The sequence below is a fragment of the Aethalodelphis obliquidens genome, unplaced genomic scaffold (genome assembly GCF_003676395.1).
Source record: "Aethalodelphis obliquidens isolate GAN/ISIS:26980383/991018 unplaced genomic scaffold, ASM367639v1 scaffold33, whole genome shotgun sequence".
NCBI lineage: Eukaryota > Metazoa > Chordata > Mammalia > Artiodactyla > Delphinidae > Aethalodelphis > Aethalodelphis obliquidens.
This window is the reverse complement of record NW_020837977.1, coordinates 13,517,785-13,538,567: the sequence shown is the minus strand read 5'-3', so window position 1 is coordinate 13,538,567 and position 20,783 is coordinate 13,517,785. Positions and strand designations below refer to the sequence as shown.

The 20,783-nt window shown below is 41.3% G+C and overlaps 1 protein-coding gene across 2 annotated transcripts in view; it reads right to left on the bottom strand.

The window, feature by feature from the left end:
• Window positions 1-20,783, bottom strand: part of ASPH (aspartate beta-hydroxylase) — a 386,751-nt gene that overhangs the window by 111,593 nt on the left and 254,375 nt on the right. For both annotated transcript variants that reach the window (XR_003437357.1, XR_003437358.1), the window contains exon 27: window positions 11,140-11,259. The gene's annotated coding sequence lies outside the window, so the exon portion shown is untranslated. The remainder of the gene's footprint in view (window positions 1-11,139; window positions 11,260-20,783) is intronic.

The window sequence follows — 20,783 nt, the reverse complement described above, 5'->3', positions numbered from 1 at the left end:
TTTAATACTTTCTGTTAAAAGTTTGAGCTAGTTTTTGATAAGTATGGGTAACATGAATTGGCAAAGGCTGGAAGAGGATATTCACTTTAATTCAACAACTATTTATTCAACTTTTCACGCGCCAGAATTCCAGGTAGGCATAGGTGGAGGGACCAGCTGGTCATGCCCCCAGGATGGGACAAATATTAGCTTGGTGTTCCTTCCATTCCACATAGGAGAAAATGAAAAATGAGGGGTGTTGGCCAGACACAGGGCGATTGTTGTTGCGCACAAAAGCTGGACTGAAGACTTTGAAAAATATCTTTCACCGCTAAGGAACTCTAAAAAGGCAGTCATAAACATGATTTCTCCTGCTTCAATAATACTAGAGTGGAGTTTAGGAATTTCAAGATGTTTGATGGAGAGTATTAACAATGTGGAAAAAATTAAATGGTTAAGCTAATGCCAGCTCAGCTGAAATGTCATTAATTGAGAGGAGCAATCCCTGATGCCTTAATCCAGAGACTCATTAAGGATTTGGAAGAAATTATGAATAACTTGTTCCATTAACTGAATGACGTTTTAATTAAGATATTCTTAGAAAAAGAAGAGGACAGGGCAACGTTAAAGTGGATTTTCAGACTTTGGAAGGGGGAACTCAGTTTTGAAAGAGATCTAGAGAAGAGAAGACCTGACTCAGAAGTTAAGACAGACATAAAGCCTGAGAACACTCTGAAATATTTTTCTCTGGTCAGAGCACAGTATTGTTGAGTACTTTGGTACAAAGTTCTATTTCTTGATTATTCTTGTGTTTTCTTTTTCCTATAGATACTCACATTTCTTTATATTTGTAAAAAATTGAGTGTCTTAATTACAACACCTTCCAGAAGAAAGTTAGCTAAATATGATAATTCAAAGTATAACAGACACATAGAGAAAATAACCAACTATGAGCATAAACTAATATTCAATATTTAAGAGCAACCATTAGTGGCTCTACTCTGCTCATCCAAGTTTATTTACCAGCGCTGCCCAAAACTACCCCCCCTTTCCTGCACCACTTGCCTAATTTCCTCCCTGATCACAGATGAATTATAAAATTCCCCTCTCTCCATTCCCATTCCCCCTGGTACCTCAGCTTGTAATGTTGCCAATCCCCCTACCCTTTTACCTCTTAACAATCCTCTCCATCTTTTATGATTAGTATGATGTCACGTTGCTAGACCAAACCTTACTTCCTCTGTGAAGATTTTCTCCAGATTTTCTAATTCTTTTTTTTTTTTTTTTTTTTTTTTGCGGTATGCGGGCCTCTCACTGCTGTGGCCTCTCCCGTTGCGGAGCACAGGCTGCGGGCGCGCAGGCTCAGCGGCCATGGCTCACGGGCCCAGCCGCTCCGTGGCATGTGGGATCCTTCCGCACCGGGGCACGAACCTGTGTCCCCTGCATCAGCAGGTGGATCCCCAACCACTGCGCCACCAGGGAAGCCCCAGATTTTCTAATTCCTGATGAACGTTTCTTCCCCTAAAAACATGGTTTCTTCTAGACCACTGAATTTTAGATCTAAAAGAGAACTTGGGAATGGTATTGATCAGTAGGTCTCAATATTTAGCATGCTTCAGAATCTACAGGAAAGTTTAAAAAAAAAACTGAACCCCTCTACAGAGTTTCTGATTTCCATAGGCCTAGGGTAGTAAGGTCTGAGAATCTGCATTTCTACCAAGTTCACAAATAATGCTGACATTGCTGATATGCTCCTTTTTGAGAATCACTACTATAGCATACGTTATTTTTTGCTTTTTTTTTTTTTTTTTTTAGATTCCACATATAAGAGAGAACATACAGATACAGGATTCGCCTTTTTCTGTCTGACTTGTTTCACTTAGCATAACGCCCTCGAGGTTTATCCATGCTGCTGCAGATGAAAAGATTTCCCTCTTTTTATGGCTGAATAATATTCCACTGTGGTGTGTGTGTGTGTGTATGTATATATATGGAATCAATTTTATATATATATATATATATATAATATATATATACACACCACTATTTATCCATTTATTCGTTGATGGACACTTGGGTTATTTCCGTATCTTGGCTATTGCAAATACTACTGTAATGGACGTGGGGGTAAATATATCATTTTGAATTAGTGTATATCTATCTATCTAGTTGATATACATATATATAGTATGCATATGTGTATATATGTGTGTGTTGTATACATATATACATATATATAAAAATTGATTCCCAATTCCAATTCCAAATGAGTTTATCTCAATATTTTTCACATTTCCATCTTCTTTCCATCTCCAGAGCTGCCACTTCAGTTTGGAACCTCATCAGTTCTCTCCCAAAAGACAGAACATTTTTTAAAATTGTTCTTCCTGCTTTGTTCTAGGCTTGCTTTGATTCTTCTAAAGGTTCCATATTGTCTTCCTAAAAGTCAAATCTGTCTTGTAATATACACCATTTCCTTTTGTCTTAATTTAAATAAATATTTTTCATGATAAGTTGAAAAAATAAAAATTTACTTGAGCTTATTGGAAAATTTGAAAAATATGAAGAAGAAAATAAAAATCAACCAGAGAGAACCACAATTCACATTTTGGTGTTTTTCCTTTTCACCTTTTACTGAGATACAACTCACATACCATATAATTCACTCATTTAAAGGGTACATTTAATGGGTTTTAGTATATTCACAGAGTTGTGTAATCATCACCACAATCTAATTTTAGAACATTTTTATCACCCCCTCCCCCAGAATCCCATACCCATTACCAGTCACTCCTCATTAATCACTTCCTCCACTCGCTCCAGAGCTGTAGGTAACTACTAATCTACATTCTGTCTGGATAGATCTGCCAATTCTGGATGCTTTATATGAATGGAATCATATAATATGTGATCCTTTGTGACTGGCTTCTTTCACTTCACATAATGTTTTCAAGACTTATCCACGCTGTAGTATCTATCAGTACTTCATTCCTTTTTATTGCTGAATAATATTCCATTGCATGGCTACCCCATTTTTTTTTTTCATTTATCAGTTGCTGGCCATTTGAGCTCTTCCCACTTTTGATGATTATGAATCATCTTGTTATGAACATTCATGTACACATTTTTTCCAAAGTGGCTGTATCATTTATATTCCTCCCAGCAATGTATGACAGTCCCAATTTCTCCTTGCCAACCCTAGTTATTGTCTTTTTTTTTTAGTTATATCCATATTCATTGGTGTGAAGCAGTATCTCATTGTGGTTTTGCTTTGCATTTCCGTAATGACTATTGATACTGAGGATCTTTTCTTGTGCTTATTGGCCATTTGTATACCCTTTTGCAGAATTGTCTATTCAAATCCTTTGCCAATTTTTTATTGGGTAATTTGTCTTATTATTATTGACTTGTAACACACATATATATTCTGGATACAATTCCCTTATCTGATATATCATTTGCAAATACTTTTTTCCCATTCAGTAAGTTGTGTTTTCACTTTATTGATAGAATCCTATGAAGCATGAAAGTTTTAAATTTTGATAAAGTCCGATTTGTCTTTTTTCTTTTCTTTTCTTGTGGGTACTTTTTGTATCGTAGCAAAAAAAAAAAAAAAAACTTGTGTAATCCAAGGTCATGAAAATTCACTCCTATATTTTTTGGGGGGTGTCTGTGATTCACTTTGAGTTAATTTTTGTGTATAGTGTGAGGTAGGGGTCCAACTTCTATCTTTTGCATGAAGATATCCACTTGTTCCAGCATCATTTGTTGAAGACTACTCTTTCCCCATTAAGTGGTATTGCTTCCCTGTTTGAAATCAATTGACCATTAATATATAGATTTCTTTCTGGGCCCTTAATTTTACTCCACTGATCCATATATCTATACTATGCTGGTATAATGTTGTCTTGATTATTGTAGCTTTGAAATAAGTTTTAAATTGTGAAATGTGAGTCATCCAACTTTATTCTTCTTTTTCAAGATTGTTTAGGTTATCTTAGGTCCCTTGCATTTTCACATGAATTTCAGGATCTGCTTGTCAATATTTGGGGAAAAAAAAAATGGAACTGGGATTTTGATAGGGACTGAACTGAATCTGTAGACCTGTTTGGGGAATTCTGTCATCATATTAACATATTGACATATTCTGTCATCATATTAACATATGTCATCATATTAACATCTCAGATTAACATGAGATATCTTCCCATTTACCTAGATATTTAGGTTCTTGAAAAAATATTTTATAGTTTTTGTTATACAAGCCTTGTACTTCTTTTGTTAAATTTATCTCTAGGTATTTTATTCTTTTTGATAATATTTTAAATGAAATTAATTTTTCATTGCTAGTATATTGAAATATAATTAATTTTTGTACATTAATCTTGTATCTTACAACCTTGCTGAACTCATTTATTAGTTCTAGTAGTTTTTAAAACTGGATTCCTTAGGATTATTTATATACTAGATCATGTCAACTGAAAACAGATAGTTTTACTGTTTTTCCCATCTGATGACTTCTTTCTTGATTAATTGCTCTGGCTACAATCTCTAGTACAATATCGAATAGAGGTGGTAAGAATAGACATCCTTGTCTTGCTCCTGGTCTTATGGGAAAAGCATTCAGTCTTTCACCATTAGGTATAAAGTTAGTTGCATGTTTTGTAGATGCCCTGTATCAGGTTGAGGAAATTTCTATTCCTAGTTTGGTCAGTCAATAACCATCTCCTTTTAAAATCCTTCAGTAGATCCCTATTTCCTATCAGATCAAGTTCATGCTCCACAGCCTGTGACTGCAGATCCTCCTGGAGCTTCCCCTGCTTACTTCTCCAGCCACATCTCTGGATACTCCCTCTGCACCTCCTTTTCCAACCTCATCTCCAAAATGTTGAGCTCTACCTATTGTAAACTGTATGTAGTTCCTAACATTCCATGTTACTTCATGTCTCTTTGTTTTATCTTCTGCCTTATCCCTACTCTTTAGTTCCTAATTATACTTCAAGACACAGCTCAAGTGCCACTAATTTCAAAAAGATATCAATTAACTAGATCTGGTTTAGGTGCCTTCCTCTATATTCTTACAACACACTGCACATATTCCTATGCTAGAGTTCACATACTATTCTGCATTGTTGATTTAAGTTTCTGCCTCTCCAAGGAGGATAAATTTCTTATAGTCAGGGGCCATATCTTAACCATCTTTCATCCTCAGTGCCTGGAACTCACTCAGTAATTTGATGGACAGATGAATGGATGGATGTTGAGATTTATGTCACTTTTTAATACTGAGCATACATAAATGAATAAAAAGACTCACACAATCCTAAAGTTCTTAGCAGCCATAAAAAGCAAGAGACCTTAAAGGTAAATGGAGTTGTTCCAGGGACCATGGAATATAAATGCAGGAAAATATGGATGGCAAATAAATAGACAAGTCAAGCAAAAAAAACAAAAAGTGTTGAGTTTACAGACCTTGTCTCAATTACTGGAAGCAATGGTCTCTAGGAAACACCTTCCTAGGGACGCTGATGCCCCATTTCTCCCACTGCTCGACAACAATATCCACCACTAGTTATTATACATTCAATTCAACTCAAAAAATACAGTAGACTATATCAATATATCAATCTACCATGTTCATGCACAAAAGAAGTAAGAGCTGTAGCCTCTGACTGTAATAAAAGCAGGTTTCACCAAATGGTGAACGCTCACACACAAGATTCAGTGAGACATTAGAGCAGTCAATAATTAAATGTCAAGATGGGTAGTGCAGACAACAGCATTTCAGTGGAGGGAGACTCGTTCACTCACGATTATTGATTGTGCACTAGCAGTATGCTAGGTACTGGGTTGGATGTTGAATATATAATGCTGAATAATTCAGAATCTGTGTGTTCAAGGAATTTATAGGCTAGTGAGGAAGTAATGCAAATTAACATATAACTTATATTTATTCATTCAGCAAATACCATCACAGATACTATCCTAGGGGTGCTCATGATACAGCAATGAATTAAAAAGACTAAACTCTCTGCCCAGATAGAGCAAACATTCTAGTTGGGAGAGGAGGACAATAAGTGGGTAGATAAATTATATAGTATGATAAAAAAATAAATACTATGGAGAAAACAGATTAGAGTGATTGAGACTGCTGGGGCATAGATGAGAATGGGGTGCAATTTAGAGCCCTTGTGATCGGCCTCATCAAGAAGGTGACACTGGAGCTAAGACTTGAAGGAGGTGAGGCTGTTAACCATACAGCTACTGAGGGAAGGATGCTCCAGGCAGAGGGAGCGGGCAAGCCAGCGCCCTGAGGTGGGAGTGCCTGCGGTATTCACAGAACAGCAAAAAAGCTCTAGTTCTGAGGTTAAGTGACTAAGAGCAGCTGTAGGAGATGAGGTCAGAGAGGCTGGGTGCCCTATGGGCCTTGGAAGGACTAGTCTTAGTAAAATGAGGAACAGCTGGAGGTCTTTGAGCAGAAGAGTGATGCAATCAAATATTTAAACAGATCCCTCTGGCTGCTTGTGAAGAACAGACTGACAACACAAGAGCACATGCAGGGAAACAGGGTGGGAGATGACTGGCAACATTTAGGCTTGAGGTTATTCTAGTGGCTGAGACCAGAGTGAAAACAACAGAGGTGGTGGGAAGATAACCAGGCTCTGGATATATTTTAAGTTAGAGCCACCAGAATTGGATGTATAAGTTTTGAAACAGAGAGGAGTCGAAGATGAATTCAGGGTTTTGGTGAGGGCTAACACCTAGGAGAATGGAGGGGAGGGCAACGCCTTCAGGTGAATCCGATCGGGGATGGGGTCGGGGAGCTCAGAAGTTCAGTTTTGTACACTGGAAGCTTGAAACCTTCCAAGTGGAGATTCATGTTGGCAGCTGGATATGTAAGTACCAAAGCAGAGATGAGCAGAGGATTCTATGGGAACGTGTAGGAAGGGCACCCATATGAGGCTTCCCGAGGAAATGACAAACACTGCCTCTCGAAAGGAGGCTGGTGTGATCCAGAAGGCTTCAGCGAGTGAAACGGGCATCGAACAATAGGAAAAAAATGGCTACAGAGAGAGTAGGAAGAGAATTCCAGACATAGGAAATATCTAAGCAAGATCCTTGGAACAGGAAAAAGCATGGTGAGTTTGTGAGAGTAAGCAGAGCCCTGCCTGGGGTGAGGAGTTCTTACTGGAAACACTGGAGCATAAACATGGACCAGATTTGGGGGCGCCTTGAAGACTAGGCTCCTTGTCTAGAAAATCAGCCCTGGCCCACTGATCAGCTTCGGGTTCCCTCCCCAACCAGTGTTCACATTTCCATCTCAGCACCGTCCCAGGGTATCCTAAGAGTCTGTTTACTTTTCTCTTGGCCTCCCTAGATTGTAGTTCCTTGAGAGCAAAGACCTTATATGTTGATTTTTATCTACCGCAATGATTCATTAGTGGAATTTTAATGTTTTTTCAAAGAGTGAATTGTATTTGATACACACACCTCCTTATCATATTTTCATTTCAGTGCCTAGGGGGGATTTTAATTAAAAGAGAAATCCTTGTCTTTATTGAATAGGTGAAAGGTCCATTACAATTAGACTACCTTGTAAGAGGCAGCAGACGAGAAAGATTTCAGAAAACAGGATTTTTCAAAACAGCAACTATCAACTGGAAACTTGAAGCAAAGAACACAGGTCAGGTTGTTATGAATTAATTAAAGAGAGGGAAACGGTGGTGGATTTGCAGTAAGGGCATTTGTCTACGCTACTTGCCTACCTTATAAGGATGAAAGAACTAACGCACTAACTGTACCTGATAACGAGAACTTTGGCATCTGGTACTCATCCCTTCAGAGACCTGTCAGAAGGGCCCTGGGCTCAGCCTGCCCAAAAGAGACCCGGACAGCTATCTTTTGCAGGGCAGGAGATTCAATGTCAAGTTCAATCTCCAGCCCTGGCGAAAAGAGTAGGATGCACTATGATGTGTGCCTTAAACCAGCCAGTTACCACGATCTAGGGGTTGGCCACCAGGACCCAATCGCGGCTCTGCTCAACACGCGCTAAGGGGAAATGGCTGCTGCTTGAGCCGCCAACTGGGTATGCTGGAATGTCACAAAGAACTCTCCAGGGGCAGGGAACAGAAGCACTAATTCATCTAAAAATATTACTGTGTTAATTACTGTCCTAGCCCTGCTTCTAGCCCTGACTCTTCTGACTTAAAAATACTATCACTTGTTATCCTTGAAATGACAGGATGGCTTTGTTCATTTAGGAGATAGTATCTGCTAAAGCCCCAAATCTGAATACCCGTGGTTTGCCTTTCAGTTGTTCTTTCACCGAAAAAGGGTGTTCCACGTAAAAAGAAGCTAGTTCGCAAATCAAACGATGACACAGGGCATTTCTTCAAGACAACCATTATGCCTCAGTGCCCAGCAGAAGTACTCCACCTGTACTGCCCATTTCTCACACGGAACATTAAAACCATTTGTATTCAAGGGTCGAGACTTAATACAGTTATTGGTTTTTACTACTTTACCAAGGATACCCTTAAGTGGAACTGACACACATTTTTCTCCTGGGGCTGGCAATGTGGAAGACCATGAGTTCTAGTACAATTTGGTGCCACTCTCTTGATTCCTGTTGCATCATTGGTGCAAACAGCAACACAGTGGAAGAGGCAAATAATCTTAATACGATTATGAAAATAATTTTGACCTTGTGGTCCCCCTAAAAGGGTCTCAAGGATCCCTGCAGCATGGCAGACCACAATTTAAGAACTACTGCTGTCTACAAATCCTTGAAATTCTTGGGTCAAAGGCTATAAATATTTCAAGGTGCCCGGTACATATTAGAAATTGCCTTTCAGACATGATCCACCAACTGGCATTTCCCTCTGTAAGGTATGGAAGTCCATTTTATCAGGCTAACCCTCTATGGAATTAAAGCTCCTATGTCCTCTTTACAGGTAAGATAAAGAGTCCAAATTTTAACTCATAGCTCTGTGTGTCTGAGGGGAAAGAGTAATTTCTCTTCAATTTCTGTTACTTCTCCCAACTCAGCTATCTCAACCATGGAATACATTGCTCACGTGAACTCCAAACCATCTTCCAAAACAATATGTTACAACAGATCCATGAGTTTAGAGAAGAAAATAATGATAAAAAAATAAGTGCATGGCCCATTACTTTCCCTTCTCTGTGCTCCCAGAAAACGCTTTTTTTCAGTAATTCACTACAGAGACTAGTCATCAGTTGTGTTTCAGCTCCTTTGATCTGAAATGTGATTTTTAGGCATGTGTTCATTAAAATAAAATTGAAGGCTAAAAGAGTTAACATATAATCCTCAGAATGGAAGAGAACCTAAGATAGCTCCTAATTAACTGACTGATTACATGCAGTTTGACATATAATTCTCTCCAGATAAGATCATCTTAATCAAAAATTCTCCAAAACACAAGATTCTGTAGTTTCAAGGATTTTACAGTATATTGAACATCATTATTACTTGTGATAAATTTAATAAAATAAGATTTATCCTGGACCCAGATCAAAAGGATTTGGTTTCCCAAGGTTCCGCGTCACAATGTACACTGCATCACACAAAACAGCCCACAAGAGTTGTGCCTCAAAGGCTCAGTGGTTGGCAGAAAACTCCAGAGAACATTTAATTGGTTCCCAACATATGAAGAATACCCATAACTATGTCTAGACACCCAATACATGTTTGTGTTCCTTTCCAAAACCTGGCTCACTATCTGTAATTTTAGCTCATTAGAAAAGGACATATGTTGCAGAAGGAAAATACTTTTTCAAAAAAAGGATTTAAACCTCATTAAAAAGCACAGATATTATTTGTATTTTTAAATGTAACTAGGTATGTCTCCAGGACTATTAATATTATAAATGTAGCCTTGTGGTTAGGATTTACTAAACCAACACATCAATTAACTCTAGTTGTTTATACAGTTTAAAAATCTATCTTCACACTGATAAAAATGGCATTTGAAATTGGAATAAAGCACCTAAAGAAATATTGTATTGTTGATGACAAAGAATTCTGTGCAACTGATTTTTAAATCAGTTATTGGAGGAAAACTAAATTCAGTTCAGCACAAGTTCCATTGATTCTCAAGAAAAATTATGTGTATAACAAATAACTCTTCTGAAAGTCAAATAAGCCTTTTAAGTTAAATAAGCTTTTTAGTGCACTTTGGGCCTTCTTAACCAATACTAAAATTATAGAAGAAAGCTGGTTTTTTAAATCAGAATTTCTGAGATATCAGTAATTGTCCTAAGTGTGATAAAAACAGTGATGACTAAACAAGTAAGGGTCAACCTAGAGTATTTTCTTTGCCCGATTGAGTGTTTTAAAAGGTCATGCCCATGTCTCAGAAGAGTTTACTTGAATTTATTCATTCACTGAATAAGAATTTGCTAATTTCATTTGCTAGGTTTTATGTACAAAACCCAATTAGACGTGGACTCTAATCCTTCATTTATTCATTCACCAAATATTTATGGAGGTCTTATTATGTGTCAGACCCCATTCTAAGCACAAGAATATGTGGGAGGGCAAGACAGATCAGGCCCCTTCTCTTCTGGAATCTGCAGTCTATTGGGTGGTGGGGAGAAGAGGGTTAATAAATGATAAAAAAGTAAACAAGTGAGTAAAAAAGACCATTTCAGACAGTGATTAGTGCTATCAAGAAGGTAAAACCAGAGGACGCGATAGAATAATGGTTGGTGCGGGAGGGCTGAGGAGCTTTGCACCTAAATGACACAGAGAAGAAAGTCATTCAAAGATCTGGGACAGCAATTTCCAGGCACAGGACACAGCAAGTGCAAAGGCCTTTAGGAGAGTTTAAAAAAATCGGATTGGGAAGACAGGCAAGTGGAAGCTTTCTCCTTCCTGCAACTCCGCACCTCACCTCCTCCAGGTGCGCCCCACGCCATGTCAGAACCTGACTCTCATCTCTAGACCTAGAAATCGACCCACCAGACCAGGACACTGTCAGGGTTTCGTACACCTACAGCAAGTCACAGACTTTCTTTATCTACATAGATGCATTGAGGAATTGTTATAGTTTGCATGGAAGCGTTATAAAATCACACTATATATAAACCACTGTTTATAACTGAGGAAAAGCAGCTCAGGCACGTAAGTGCAAATACCTGGGATCCTGGAGCTATTCATCTCAATGAGAGACACTGCCTTTACTTCAGTCACCCTTGGGCTGAAACATGACTGCTGTAGATCTACTTGGGTGTCGTTAGCAGGTTGAGAGCAGTGACCTATAGAGGAAAACAGTGCATTAAGAAAAGCTGACGCCTCAGAGACAGATATCCAGAGTTATTGGCAAACGGCGGTCTCCATATTGTTGACAGAACACCTCAAATCCTCAGGCCACTCATCAGCACAGTTATTTATCTTCTTCTCCAAGTCAAAGGAAGAAACATGTCAGGCTTAAAAGCCCTAACGGGAACAGAAAACAAAAGAGGAGACAGAGTAATTTGTAAGAAGCAGTTTTGAGTTTTGTTTTGGTTTTCATTAAGAGGACTGTTTCAGTGATACTATCAAAATCAGACATATTTCAATATGACTGACACATAATATATATGTTTTGAATAGGCAATCCATTCACATTGCATATAAATCAAACAATATAAAGGGGTATTCATCAAATGTTTCTACTTCATTCCTATCCTTCATTTCCACAAGGGTAACTTCTTTTCTTAGTTCCTTGTGTCTTTGTTTTTTGTGTAACAGAAATAGAAGTATATATTCTTATTTTCCCCTTTTTATTCAAATATTCCATACTCTGTACAGTATTACCCATCTTGCCTTATTATTTAAACAATATGTCTTGAGGATTTCAACATATCATTTCATAGAAAGGACATCTTTCCATATCAGCACATAGAAAACTTTCTTTTTATTTGCTTTTTACATGTTCAGAGTATTCTAGTATATGGATGTACCACAGTTTGCTAAACACAGTTCTTTATTAGTGGATATTTGGTTTAATTCCAATCTTTTGCTATTACAACCAATGCAGCAAGGAACAAGTTTGTACATACAGTATTCTGCACATGTACAATTATATCTGCAAGATAAATTCCCAGAAGTAGGAGTTTTGTATAAATTAAAAATTATCCACTTGTAATCTGGGTAAATATTCAGAAATATCCCTCCATGGGGGATGCACTGCAATATCCACTATCATCAGTCATTATGAGAACACCTATTATCCAAGGCCTTGCCAAGGCCAGAATGTATTTTCAACCTTTTGGATTTTTGACAGACTGACAGAATGAAAAATGTTGTCTCAGTGAAATATTAATTTGCTTTCTCTATGACTGAGGTGGAGCATCTTTTCATATGTTTAAGTGGAATTTGTCTTTCCTTTCCTGTTAATTTTCTGTTCATAGCCTTTTCCCTTTTCCTCTATTATGTTGTTGGTTTCATCAATTTACATTAGGGAGATTAGCTCTTTGTCATATGAATTGCAAATATTTCCCATAGTTTTCTTTCAGTTATCTTTTGATTTTACTTGCAGGATTTTTTGCTTTGTTTTGGTTTTGCTAGATAAGAGCATTTTTAAAATTATAGTGTTTATCAGTTTTGTGTGGTTTCTGGATTTTCTCCTAAAATTTCATGGCTTATTTTGCATTTACATTTTTGCAGCTTATCCTACTGCACAGTGTGGGTTTCTGCTGTTGTTTTCCTAGAAGGCTGTCTGGTTCCAACACAATTTATGGACACATTTATTTCCACCCTTCTGATTATACTTGCCACTTTATCATACGCCATATATACTTGGGTCTCTTCATGCATAAATACCACACCGTTTTAACTACTGCGGCTTTAAAATGTTTTACTATCCAGTAGATTTAGCTCCTTTGAGAAATTCTACTCGATATAAATGTATCGGCTATGAAAAGAAATAGATCTGACTCTCCGAAGCTGACTTGGATTCAGAAGCCACGTGGCCTCCCTGAGAGCCGCCTCCTTCACTCTGCTTCTACTCTGCACACCTGCCCCACCTCTCCCCATCAGATTTACTCTTAAAGCTGCTGTTTGTGGGCACAAAGAACTGTTTTCTCCTCCGTTCTCTGTGCTTTTATTTGTAAGATGGTAAATGCAGTGATTTTGAAAGCTTTCAGATGTGCGAGGACTTACACCTGCCCTCCAGGCTGTTGGATCTAGATCCTAGAAGTTGTTCTGGGGAGCAGATAATCATTAACTTTTTATAGATGGATTAGAGAAACGTAGGCTTCCAAGAATATATTTTGGAGATAGAGACATACATCAAGCGGGTCAGGCAGAAAGGAAAACGGGGGCGGGGCGGAGGAAGAGAAAAGAAAATGAATTGGAAAAAAAAGTGCTTTTCAGGCTCCAGAGCTTGCTGGACTTGGAATCCCAGAGCAGCGCCACCCAGTGACCGCCGTGTCCCGACCTGACACCCGCAGAGACAGGAGGGAACGGGCCGCCTCTCCGCCCTTCCGGAGCCGGGGAGTCAGAGACAGAGACACAGACGGAGACAGAGAGGTCGAACCTCAAAGAAGCACACTTAACAGTTCTCACCGGTCGGGGTCAGCTCCAGGGCCTCGGGGGCCGCTTTTCGCCGGAAGCCACGGAGGGAGCAGCGCCCGCGTCCCGCGCGCGCAGGGGGCGGGGCCGAGGAGGGCGGGGCGCAGGCGCGGTCCGGGTGGGAAGGCGGTGCCCCCGGGGCCCACCCCCCGCGCCCTCCCGCCGCTCTGCCGCCCAGGGGCCGCCCCTCGCGCGCACGCACGCGCGCGCGCACATGCACACACGCACTCTCACACTCCTCTCACACATCCCTTCACACCCTCACACACTTCACACCCCTCTCACACCCTCACACTCCCTCGCACACTCGTTCTCCCCCTCGCACAGACACCCCGTCATACACTCACACGCTGCCCCTCACACACTAGCACCGCCTTCACACACTCACACGCACTCACACACTCAGCCCTTCACAGACTCGCCCCCTCGCGCACTCACTCTCACTCATCACTCCTCCTTCAGTGTCCTCGTTCTCACTCGCTCTCATCCACTCTCCCTTTCTCTTCCAAGTCTTTCCCACTTTGCTCAGAATGATAGCCCTTTGAGGGGAGGAATGAGAAGAAGCCTGCCTGACCCCAGGGCTGAGCGCAGCTCTGTCCGGGCTCTGTCCTTATCCAAGAAAAACAGAGCCACGTGTTCCCTGCACCTCAGCCAACATTGTGGGCCCCGAAGGAAGCAGCTGTGCGTCCAGGAAGGCTCAGCCCTCACTGTGCATCACCCGCTCCCACCCTTGTTAGCAAAGGGGACACGGCGTTCTCTGTGGCTCATACCACACTGGGTCCTGGGGGTACAAGCAGGGAAAGACAAAGTGCTACCCTCAGAGAAAGTGATGGTTTGGTGGGGATGGGAATAGGTAAACCAGTAATTAAGACAAAACACATGTTTCAAATTATTTCTAATTTTAAAATCGTATTTAAAAAGCACACACATACTATGAGACGTGCCATGAAAGCCGTGGAAATACTGTGAAGATTTAGAAAAGCAAACGACCACACGTGCTGGGGGTCTCAGTGGAGGTTTTGTGATAAGGAGGACTGACGGGGACTTGGTGAATCAGGAGGAATTTTCAAGGAAGCCCTGAGCTGGCATCTGCCTGGGGTTGTAAGAATCAGTTACTGGTGGGGATGGTGCTGGGAGGCGATCGTGGTATCGTGATGAGTGGAACTTACTTGTGCAAAGCCCAAGTGTCCTCAGGGATAGTGGTGTCCCAATTCCTCCAGCACCGCCAGGCTGCGTGGCTCCGGGGCCAGCCGAACCCTTTGCGCGAGGAACCCTGGGGCCAGTGTGGCCAAGACTGGGCCACACAAAAGGGGGTGCAGAACTAAGGCTCAGACCTGGGTTTGAGTTATTGTTCAGAGGGCCTTGAATGTCATTGAAGGAGTTAAGACCTAGTTTAGGAAGTTTGAAATTTCCCTAGGCTTTTCTAGACCTTTCTGTCAGAATTATATATAGTCTCTAAATTGCAACTCTTTATTCTCCTTTAATTGTACCTTTTTTTATTCCCCACTAATAACAGATAGCTATTACTTCCTCTTTGGTTTTTGCCCTTCTGATTTACATTCAGAAGTTTTTGTGTATTTTTGGAATTAATATTTTGGTTTAGTTTGTGTGTAAATAAGGCCCTGATGCTTCAAGGCTATGACAAACAATTTTGTCATTGTGCTGTGGCCCTTGAATTCGGGGTACTGCAAGTCTGGCAGTGTGGCGTGTCACTTAACCATGAGCAGGCTGGCTCAGCCCAGGGTCGACTTCTCAACCCCTTTGAGTTCTGTTTGAAACTCCTGGTCAGATTTATTTTGTGGGGCAAATTACATGCTACAGCAACATTCACAAAATGCAAAGGATATACAGTTAACCCTTGAACAGCACAGGTTTGAATTACAAGGGACCACTTATTCTCGGCTTTTTTTCAATAGTAAATACTAAACTGCTACAGGACTGGAGTTGGTTGAACCCCCGAATTCGGAACTGCCCATCTGGACGAACCTCGGATATGGAGGGCGAACTACAAATTATACCAGATTTTCTACTGCGTGGAAGGTTGACGCCCCTAACCCTCGCGATGTTCAAGGGTCAACTGTACTCCATTAATATTGCAATAGAATTGCTTTTGGCTACTCATAGCTAATATGTCTCCTTGATCACAAATACATACTTTGAGGGAGTGATTAATGATGCCAGTAATGTAATTGCCATTCTGAACATGGAACTTACTGGAAACTTAATTTCTAATTTTGAATAACTGATTAGTAACTTAACCCTGGGGGGACCTAGTCAATCAGCAAACACTGAGCATTCTGTGCTAGGCCACCAGAAAATAATAATAATATAACATAATGTAAAATGAGAGAGTGCAGGGAAGAAAAAGAAATAAATCTGCGTTTCTGCCCCAAGGTGGCTCGCAGTTTTGTAGGAATGATAGATATATAAACTGATACAAAGAAGAGTGAGAAGTATGAAAATAAGGGTGTGCCCAAGATGCTATGGAGTTCTGAGAAAGAAATGCCTAACCTGGGAGTTCATGCAATTAGGCAAAAAAGGCCCCGTGACTGAAATGGGATCTGCAGGGGACTTTAAACAATAAATAGGTTATAAAAGGCAATGAAGGGGCTTCCTTGGTGGCGCAGTGGTTGAGAGTCCGCCTGTCGATGCAGGGGACACGGGTTCGTGCCCTGGTCCGGGAAGATCCCACATGCCGCGGAGCGGCTGGGCCCATGAGCTGTGGCCGCTGAGCCTGCGTGTCTGGAGCCTGGGCTCCACAACGGGAGAGGCAACAACAGGGAGAGGCCCGCGTACCACCAAAAAAAAAAAAAAAAAAGGCAATGAAGAAAAACAGGGTACTCAAGCTTCATCTGGAATTTATCAGAAAACTTATTTTTCATATTTTCCATTCTTTTTCTTTTCTCCTGGGATATTTTTATGACATGAAATGGAGAACAGAATGAGACTTTTTTTTTAATTGAAGTATAGTTGATTTACTGTTAGTTTCAAGAATGAGACATCTTTAACAAACAAAGATGTTATTGTGAACTTCCAGGTCTCAGAATTGTTTTTCGAGAGATGGAGCAATGGCCTCCTCCTTGGCTGGGGCGGTGGATGGGGTCTGAGGTTTCCAGATCGATGTATAGAACCAGCTCCTACCTTTACCATCGCTGTCACCAGCCCACGGTCAATTGAGAAAAGCTGTGGGAGAAAGAAGCTACGGAGGAAAAGAAAGCAACACCATCATTAAGGTGCTGAGAGTTGATCTGATTAAACTGAGCCTGTCTGTGCAGGAAAACAAGCAGCTTCCTGCACGCCAGTCGGACGAGGGGTCAAATGCAGCTCCCCCTTACAGCACCTGCCTCTGCTTTAGTTCTCCCAGCCAGGGACAATTGGCCTGCTTACCAGGCATGAGGTTTAACTTATTTTCTATACCCCACGGGCTTATTTGCTCCGCGGCATGTGGGAGCTTCCCGGACCAGGGATCAAACCGTGTTCCCTGCATTGGCAGGCGGATTCCTAACCCCTGCACCACCAGGGAAGTCCCTCCTAGGAGATTCTTAATTGTCTTTCAAATGGTGATGGCTAAGTCATTCCACGGTGTAGACCTCTATTCAAAGTCATCAGAATGATCAGCTGCTCATCAGGAATGTCTGGACCCCTGTGCACAGGAAGGCAGAGCTGCTGGAACGCCAGCAGAGCTACAGAATTCCAGGAACTGGAGGACTCAGCTCTCACAGAGCCGTCCGTGGCTGCCAGTACACGGTCCATCCTGTTTGCTCTCCAGATAAGCAAAGCGTTTCCAACAAGTGGCCACCAATCTTCATCCTCAAAGTGATGAAGCACACGAACTGTCATTAAGAAGGGGACAGACTAGCAGCCCCAAGATGGTGCACAAGATGATCCACCTGCTCAGCCATAAAAAGAAACAAAATTGAGTTATTTGTAGTGAGGTGGATGGACCTAGAGTCTGTCATACGGAGTGAAGTCAGTCAGAAAGAGAAAAACAAATACCGTATGCTGACACATATATACGGAAGAAAAAAAAAAAAAAAAAAAAAAAAAGGGTTCTGAAGAACCTTGGGGCAGGACAGGAATAAAGACACAGACGTAGAGAATGGACTTGAGGACATGGGGAGGGGGAAGGGTAACCTGGCACAAAGTGAGAGAGTGGCACGGACATATACACACTACCAAATGTAAAATAGCTAGCTAGTGGGAAGCAGTTGCACAGCACAGGGAGATCAGCTCGGTGCTTTGTGACCACCTAGAGGGGTGGGATAGGGAGGGTGGGAGGGAGACGCAAGAGGGAGGAGATATGGGGATATATGTATATGTATAGCTGATTCACTTCGTTATAAAGCAGAAACCAACACACCATTGTAAAGCAATTACACTCCAATAAAGATGTTAAAAAAAAAAAGATGATCCACTGATGTATAGGAAGAAAAATTTCTATTTTCTAACTTCGTAGATTTTATCCACGCATTCAATTTATACATAAGTATACATTATCAAAAAGTTTGGAGACCCCTGAGCTAGACCCCGACAAGTACAAAAAAGCCTGGTCAATCCCTTAACCTACTTCCTTGTGCCAGAGACTGGCTACTCTGCCCTGAGAGACATTTGATGACAGCTGGGAGCTCTTAGAGGGTCTCTGGACTTGGTAGAAGAAAAGTAAAAGAAGTTATGAAGAGCTTGGCGTATTCAACGTGGAGTCCGACATCACATCCAGAACCAACTGGCCTTCTGTTTATCCTTTCAGTCAAAACGTCTTATCCCTCAGTACAGAGAGTTTTACTTTGCTTCGGTACACCGCCCGCAATCCTAACAAGTTGTGATGTGTTTGTTCTATGGAAAGGAAACAGCTGCTTGGGACAGAAATCTCACTGTCCTCTCAACCAGAAGGTTTGGAATGGAGCCTGGCTCTGTTTCTGGCCTTATCACTTGAGGAAAACCCTTGCTTTCCCCACATTCAATTTCTTCTCCCATAAAAATGAGGTTGCTAATCTCAACTTCATAGGATTAGTTTTGTGTTTTTTTAAGTGTAAAATTTTTACCTGATATCTCCCAAACTACAGAAGTACTGCATGCTTAGTTTACATAACGAAACAAGTGCTAACAAAACGGTATGAAGGGGCTTCCCTGGTGGCGCAGTGGTTGAGAATCCGCCTGCCAATGCAGGGGACATGGGTTCGAGTCCTGGTCTGGGAAGATCCCACATGTCACGGAGCGACTGGGCCCGTGAGCCACAACTACTGAGCCTGCGCGTCTGGAGCCTGTGCTCCACAATGGGAGAGGCCGTGACAGTGAGAGGCCTGCGCACTGCGATGAAGAGCGGCCCCCGCTCTCCGCAACTGGAGAAAGCCCTCGCACAGAAACGAAGAACCAACACAACCAAAATTAAATAAATAAATTTAAAAAAAAAAGAAAAAAAAGAAAAAAAAAAACGGTATGAAGGCAAAGCTGATTTTCTCCCTTTCCCCCTCATGCCCTCCCTCCTGATACAGGCAAAACACGCAGCCCCAATGTACACCCTTCCACCTCTTTCTCCTTGCTCATACGAACATAAATAAATAAAGAGGAATTTTTTGTATTAAAATTTATGATATATGCATTATTCTGCAACAAGCTTTTTTCCTACTCTATACATTGTTTTCAGAAGCAAATGAAATCAGATTCCTAAAAGAGCTTGGTAAACTGTAGTCGTCACTCAGCTTCCTCTTTCTAACACCAATGAGAGGTAAACTGAGTGAAAGCATAGGTGAGTTTACTAAACACAAATGCAGTCAGTAATTTTGCTGCACAGAATCCAGAGTTGTCCCATCTGTCCAGCCTCGGTGGAAAGTGCCTCAGTGGAAGCAGTATGAGGGCCCAAGGCTGGGGAAGAGGGGCCCCAGGACTACCTGATCCATGGCTGCCCCCAGCACGAGGCACCCTGCAGGTGACTGACCAATAAGAGTGGGATGACAATGTAGGAAGAATTGATGAATAGACTAATGAATTTAAAAAGGAACAAATGAAGGTACAAACGAGACTACAAATGGGACCATTTCTTTAAGAAGTGTTTTCGTGAAAATATGGAAGGAAATAATGAGGGAAAATAGGGAATTTTCTCTAAGAGATCTGAGGATGCCTCTGAATAAGCAATGGAAAAAAATTGGCTGACTCATTGAAGGCTGGTGGCCTCCGGGGACCTGTAATTGTTTCACCAGCCAAGGGAACTCCAAAGCTGAGCTGGAAATCAGGCTTCTCTTTTACCTTCTTACGTTAATCTAGAAACAGTAAATGCTGGAGAGGGTGTGGAGAAAAGGGAACACTCTTGCACTGCTGGTGGGAATGTGAATTGGTACAGCCACTATGGAGAACAGTATGGAGGTTCCTTAAAAAACTACAAATAGAACTACCATATGACCCAGCAATCCCACTACTGGGCATATACCCTGAGAAAACCATAATTCAAAAAGAGTCATGTACCAAAATGTTCATTGCAGCTCTATTTACAATAGCCAGGACATGGAAGCAATCTAACTGTCCATCAACAGATGAATGGATAAAGAAGATGTGGCACATATACACAATGGAATATTACTCAGCCATAAAAAGAAACGAAACTGAGTTATTTGTAGTAGGTGGATGGACCTAGAGTCTGTCATACAGAGTGAAGTAAGTCAGAAAGAGAAAGACAAATACCGTATGCTAACACATATATATGGAATCTAAGGGGAAAAAAAAAAGGTCATGAAGAACCTAGGGGTAAGACAGGAATAAAGACACAGACCTATTAGAGAATGGACTTGAGGACACGGGGAAGGGGAAGGGGAAGCTGTGACAAAGTGAGAGTGGCATGGACATATATACACTACCAAATGTAAAATAGCTAGCTAGTGGGAAGCAGCTGCATAGCACAGGGAGATCAGCTTGGTGCTTTGTGACCACCTAGAGGGGTGAGCTAGGGAGGGTGGGAGGGAGACGCAAGAGGGAGGAGATATGGGGATGTATGTATATGTATAGCTGATTCACTTTGTTATACAGCAGAAACTAACACGCCATTGTAAAGCAATTATACTCCAATGAAGATGTTAACAACAAAAAAGTGCACCTCAAAGCATTACCAGAATGAGCAAAATGTGCCCTGCATTGTGTGGTCCCTCCTCCACCAGCCCCGCCCTGCAGATGAGACCACCTCCCACGGGTCCCCTCCCTGCTACCTCCTCTCCTAGGCTGTGGCATCAGGGCCAGG